This window comes from Chenopodium album, chromosome 11 (assembly GCF_948465745.1).
Source record: "Chenopodium album chromosome 11, dcCheAlbu1.1, whole genome shotgun sequence".
NCBI classification, from domain to species: Eukaryota; Viridiplantae; Streptophyta; class Magnoliopsida; order Caryophyllales; family Amaranthaceae; genus Chenopodium; species Chenopodium album.
This window is the reverse complement of record NC_137844.1, coordinates 46,731,691-46,739,027: the sequence shown is the minus strand read 5'-3', so window position 1 is coordinate 46,739,027 and position 7,337 is coordinate 46,731,691.

Here is a 7,337-nt window from a genome sequence, read left to right as displayed (position 1 = left end):
TAAACATTAATAATGGAAGCAATTCAACAATAAATTGTTACTCAAATCAAATAGTAATAATAATAACCCTAATCATGATACTAGCAACAAGAATAAAAACAAGAGTAATTAAGTGATTAATTACTCACTTTCCGCGTTTCCTTGAATTGCTACATCATGAATAAGCTGTTAGTAACTTCAATAAAAATATAAATCAAATGAAAATGAAATTAAATTAAAGAGAGTATATTTGGTCCAAACCCTTAGTTAATTCTACCTATCACGCCTTGGTTAAAGGACGAAACCTCGGGTCAAGTATGGACTCCTTGGAGTGTTTAGGGGAAGTATTTTGAGAGAATAGGGTAGCTAGTATTTAGGCTAAAGAGGGAGAAGAGAATGATTTTGTGATCAAGATTGTTGATGATTGAAAAACAGGTGATATGACCTCTATTTATAATGAAATAAGAAGGGTCGAAGAATTAAAAAAAAGATAAGAATTCGAATCGGAATAATACTCTTGTGATAGACAGCAGCTTTTGCGGTTTTTGTTTTTATCATATCTTTTGATCCAAAAATCGGAATATGATAAATAATATGTTGTTGGAAATCTATTGAAGTATAATTTCTAACCCAATTAAAATCAGATTAAAATAATTTGTAGAATAAAAAAAATGGCCGAAATAGTGGGACGGTATCAGTTTTGGATAGAGTTTCGTATTTCTTTTATATCTTTTTCGTTATAACTCGCAATTAATATTATAATATATCATTGAAAAAATAATTTCAAGAGCTATCCAACCATATAATATTTGAATAAAAACTATGAGGCACGAAAATCATATCTGACTATCTTTGAACATTTTTCAATTCAAATAGAAGTAGGACTTTCAAAAAGAAAACTTTTATTCAATTTCAAACTCTTTAATCTTATCATTTCAAAAAGGATAATTAAGATCTTTTAGAAACTTATAGAAGTTTTCAATTAATCCTAATTGGTTTAGGGATGAGATTAAAGCTTTTGGACCCTCCACATGATCATTAGGTCGTAGGTAAGGTGGGCTTAGGTTCGATTTGGGCTTAGTTTAGTATTTTGGCCATAACTTATTCGTTACAACTCGGATTTGGGCTTATAATATATCGTTGGAAATATCTTTTCAAGCCCCATCCAACTATTCCATAATTGGACCCAGATTATGGACAAAAATAAACTGTACTAAATATTTTTATAAAAAGGACACGAAATGAATTATTTTAAGGGACACGAAATGAATTATTTTGGGTTTAAAGGCACGAAATAAGTTATGGTTTGGGGAAATGGGCTAGGAATTGGGTTGTTTTATGAAATAGAAATATGGATTTAAGCACTCCAAACATTAAATACTCAACCCGACCAATAATGGCATTGAAAAGTTGTTCATCATCGGGTTTGATTTTGGGGAGATATTTTTAGGTGTCTACAGGTACTGAACCGTTAAAAACCTTGTTTTTTGAAAATCATAAATCAACCTAGCTAGAGCTATTAAAAATTGATCCAAACTATTTCGAATTGTTCTAAAAGGAATGAAAAAGAACCCCTTATTTTAAAATCGAAAACTGATCGAACCCAATTTATCAAAGACCAAAAAATCAGAAAAATATAAAAATCGTGAGTCACCTGGTCCATATTTGTTATCAAGCCGAGCCGTTACAATCGAGAACAATCCGAACTAATTATATTTCGATCCGAACCTAATAGTAACCATACTCAATTTAATCGAAACTGTTTAAACCCGACAAAAATGTGATAAACTGCAACCTGTAACCCGTTGCGACTGAACCGTTTACAACCCATAATCCGTTATGACAAACCATTTATAACCTGTAACCCATTATGACTGAATCGTTTATAATTTGTAACCCATTATAATCGAACCATTTACAACCCGTAATTCATTATGATGACCGAATCGTTAACCTCGTAACCCTTTATACTTTAGTCGTTTACAACCTGATTTTGGATGCACTTCTTGGGCAAAAGTTCCTCTTAATAAAAAGCTAATTAATAAGACAATCCATATCCGTGTAGAATTTTGGTTTGGTTTGTTTTCTCCGCAGTAAAAGCAAAAGGGTTTGAATTATTTAAACGAGATTTAAAGGGTTTAGTGATTAAATTCGACCATAAATTATTATTATTAATATTATTATTATTATTATTTAGTTTTATGGTCGAATTAAATCATTCAAAGCCACAAAATTGATGATAAGAAAATTTATATTTTACTACATATCTTTATTCTACTAAATATTTGGTTTATTTTATTTTATTTTTTTTTTTTTTGGTCAAAGGGGGTGGGAGTTTGGTGGTTAGGATGCAACAGTGGCTGTACAGAGGCGGAAGTTTCGGTACGTAGTAGTGTGGGGTATTTCTTTAATTTGGTGGGAAGGGTGCAATAGTGGTTGTATGGGGGTGGTTTTGATTGGGTTAGGTGCAGTGATGGTGACATGAGGGTTGTTTTTGGATGGTAAGGTACCACACGCAGAGCCATTGTGGATAAGGAAAGAAAACTGTCCCCCTCACTTTAGAGAAGAATTGTTATAAGTGTATAATATTATGTTAATTATGAAAAGAAGATGGTTCAGCAGTGAAAGGGCTTGCATGCGTGTTTCTATGATTATTAATTAGTTCAATCCCTCTTTTTAAATATGGTAGAATGAGCTTTTCTATTGCTTGGAACTCTGACTCGTTTTCCTTATTTCTCTTTTAAACTTTTCTCCTTTGCTTCCTATTTCCTAACATCATTCATATTTTTTTTTAATTTTTTTTGTTTAATTTTTTTTTTTTTTTTTTTTTTTAGTGTGTGTGTGTGTTATGTATTCATACTACCTCCATTTGATGTTATTTGCAACTTTTGGGGTGGACCACAAACTTCTAGGTTAAATTTCTAAATGATGATGGTTGAATTTAAAGGGTGTGTAGTTAAGGGATGATTAATTTCTACCCCACAATTAACCCACCCACCATACGATCATCCCACCCAAACCCATCGTACGCACCACTCACCAAATCTACAATAACCTACCTACAAAACCTACCCCACTAGATCTACCATATGAACCACCCACCACCCCAACAAACCCAAATATTCTCACAAACCACATCTAGGAAACCCACCAAAACCACCGCACCCCATCCTTTCTGAAAAAATTCTTCAAAACCACCAACACGCACCCTACAAACCTAGAAACCCACCCTCACAAACCCACTGCACGAACCCCCCCCCCCCCCCCCCAAAGTCAAGTCGACGAAAACCACCACCATATTAACTAATGAAAATTTGGCTTTGTACCATAATCGGGTTTGTTTTTTGAAAGTTGAAGAGAGAGAATGAAGATGATGAGAGATAGCGAGATTGAAAGGCGAGCGAGAAAGAAAGATATTGGGAAAGATGAGAGAGAAAGATATGGGAAAAGATAAAAATGAAGATGAATTATGTTAGTCAATTGAACTAGGAAGATGAAGAGCAGATGAATTAGATTGGGTTGGTTGAATTGGAGGGGAATTAAATTGGGTGAAAATTATTGATTAAGTTAAATAAAATTAAATATGGATATGTAATTGTATATGAGAGATATTAAATAAGGGTGTGTTAGTAATTTTATTTAAAAAGCTTTACTATAAAAGAAAGATTTTGGAAAATTGTGGATAATGTGAATCATCTGTTTTTGGTAGAAGTTGCATATTATACTTAACGTAGGTAGTATTTTTTTATTTAGGAACAATTTTTTTTATTATTATTTAATTTTCTTAATAATACACTCCCTCCATTCCAAAATTTTTGACAAACTTGACATTTTATTATCAACATTACAATATTTTATTGCTATTATATAAAATAAAATTTTTATAAAAATTTGAAATTCCAATGCTTTTCACCAAGATGTATAAATCCAACAACTTACTTATAGCCTTTTTTTTTAATTTTTTTTTATTATATATATATATATATATATATATATATATATATATATATATATATATATATATATATATATATATATAATAGCAAAAGAGGATGGTCAAAGTTGATAATAGAGTCGATCAAATGTGTTAATTTTTCTAGGACGAAAGGAGTAGTCGATCTTTTTCTACTTGCTACTAAGCTCTTGGGCATGCAACTTTTGGAGAAGATTTGAGAGGGTAAACGAACATGTAATTTTTTTTTTAATAAATACTACAAATAGAAAAAGGCTTAGGCTACTGCAGCCTAATTTTTTTTTTTAATTAATTACTCCCTTCGTGTTTTAATAAGTGTTACATTTTGACTTTTTTCACTATTCACATAATGGTTTCGACTTGATTAATTCACTAATATATAAAAAACAAATGATATTGTATAATACATTGTTGGATTCATTATAATATATACTTTCATAATATGAATTTACCTATAATTTTATTAACATATGATTAGATAAATTAATGGTCAAAGTCATGTTCGGCATGCGTGTTTGGTCAAACTGTAACACTTATTAAAACACGGAGCTTTCGATCCTCAAACTGCATTTAGGTAAGGTGAACATGGAACATATATCCGATCTGAAACTAGGTTTCGATTTGGATATCCATTTTGAAAATTCTAAAATTAGATATTCGTATCTGATCCAAAAATTTTCAGATGACATCTGATATCTGAATATCCGAAATTTCATATTGGATACCTCGAATATCCAATATCTGACCTCTTTAAAAATATTGTTTAAATACTGTACTATTTTGATGGAAAAATTATTTTTTTAAGGCAAATTGAAATACTTCGTATATTGAAGTTGAGCCAAAAGCAAATCAATTCATTGTAACAACTCCCCAAAAAATAAATAATTCATTGCAACAATTTGAACATGAAAAAGAAAAAATAGACTAGAAATTTTCAAAATCAAACAATTAATTTCACCAATTACGAAAAAAGAAATTCTACACAAACCTGCAAACTAATTGTCACAAATTACAAAACAAAGAAATTTTAAACAAAGTGTCATTGAGAAGATACGAAAAGAAGTTGTCGTTGGTGGAGCTAGAGGTCGTGACTCGTGAGAGTGAGGGAGTGGGATTTGAAAGTAGTTGTTGCCCGCTGGTGGATGCAATGATAGAATAACGATGGTTTTTAAGATATCAGATATCTGATATCCAATGTTTCGATAACCAATTTCCGAAATTGAATTTGGATCGGATATCCATAATTTTTGGATTGGATATAGATCGGATTTCTAGATTTTCAAATAGTTTTTGTTGAGCCCATGAACAACCCACATGTGAGCATTCTTCTTGTCCCACACTATAAAGGGAGAGTGTAGTGGTAATGAAATCCCACATTGAAAGAATTTAAGAGTTACCACCACAATATAAGGCTAAGGGGCTACTCCCCTCATTGCCATATGGTTTTGAGGTGGAACCTCCTTGGTCTTGTAAAGTGGTGGACTTACACTCTCCCGTAACGGGTGCGGCCCAGACCCGTATTTGACATGGTATCGGAGCTAATATACTCTAGACACTAAAACCCCTAAATTTCTACCCTAAATTTCTGAATTTTTTTTTCTTCTGAATTTCCATTCTCATTACTAAATTTGCTACTCTGAATTATCATTCTACTCTGTATTCATATTCTTCTCTGAATTTCGGCTTTACAATTGCTTTCTTCCTCCTCTACAATTCTCTTTATCAACAATGGTGAATGAAGGTTTGCACCGACATGCTAAATCGCAATTAGTTTGCACTCACTGCAAGCGCTCGGGTCACGATTATGGTGGCTGTTTTCTTGTCCACGGCCTCCCCGATTGGTGGCTGGAAAAATATGGTCATAAGGGGCATCCTTCCTCTCCGACCGCTGCTACTGGTCCGGCGACTGCTCCTGTTCCGGCGGTGGCTACTGTTTCTTCTCCCGCTGCCACTTCGCTGCTTCCCCTGTCACAGCCTTCGCCAGCACGCGGGGCTACCCTGCGGGTCTGTCCTGCGGGTGCTGCTACAGCCTTTGACACTCTGCCAGGCCGCGGGGATATCCCGCGACCCCACCCCGCGGCTGGTGCTTCCTCTTTTGTTGCTGCTTGTTCTCGGTCTCATACTACTACTAATGCCTCTTCTATTTTGGGTGTATTTGATCCTACTACTAATTCTATGGCTACTAATTCTCTATCTTTCTCATGGATTATTGACACCGGTGCATCCCATCATGTTACCGGCAATGAAAATTTTTTACAAGATGCTCACTCTATTATCTCTTGTCCCGTTGGTCTTCCCGATGGTGCTAAGGCCATGGCTACTAAGGAGGGTCGTGTTGTTCTGTCGGATGACATTGCTCTTGAAAATGTTCTTTTTGTTCCGCAATTGAATTGCAATTTGATTTCCGTGTCTAAGTTGATTGATGACTCTAATTGCTTTGTCCAATTCACTAATTCTCTTTGTGCTATGCAGGATCAATCCTCGGGGAGCTTAATTGGAGGCGGTGAACGGATAGATGGACTATATTATTTCCGGCGTCTCCCAAAAGTGTGTGCTCTCACGGGTTCGGACATTTCAACATTCGAGTTGTGGCATCGTCGTTTGGGGCATCCGTCGGAGAAAATTGTCAAATTGCTTCCTTTTATTCGAGGTAGTTCTACTCCTAAGTGTTTACATAAAGCATGTGAAATATGTCCTCTAGCAAAACAAACCCGAGCCAGTTTTCCTGATAGTGATAGTCGTGCTAGTCGTATTCTTGAAATGATACATTGTGATTTGTGGGGACCATATAACACGACCTCTACTTGTGGTGCTCATTATTTCTTGACGATTGTTGATGATTTTTCTCGTGGTGTTTGGGTTTATTTATTGAATGACAAAACCGAACATGTGAGCATTCTTCTTGTCCCACACTATAAAGGGAGAGTGTAGTGGTAATGAAATCCCACATTGAAAGAATTCAAGAGTTACCACCACAATATAAGGCTAAGGGGCTACTCCCCTCATTGCCATATGGTTTTGAGGTGGAACCTCCTTGGTCTTGTAAAGTGGTGGACTTACACTCTCCCGTAACGGGTGCGGCCCAGACCCGTATTTAACAGTTTTGCAGAACCTTAGTTATTGCAAGTATGTAACAATGCAATGGAGGAGTTACAATTTACAACTATGTGTATCAAAAATTGGTTTCACAATTTGACTAAATTAGGGCTAAGTCCTACTCGATCGTAAGAAAATAATGTCAATTAAGACCGAAAAGAGAGATTTGTGTTAGGAGATATGTTGGATCCAACTTTGAAGTATATCATTCGACTCAGAATTAACTAACCTAAGGCCCAACCCACATAATTCCAGTAATCTTTCCTAACCCTAATATTTATTGGCCGCT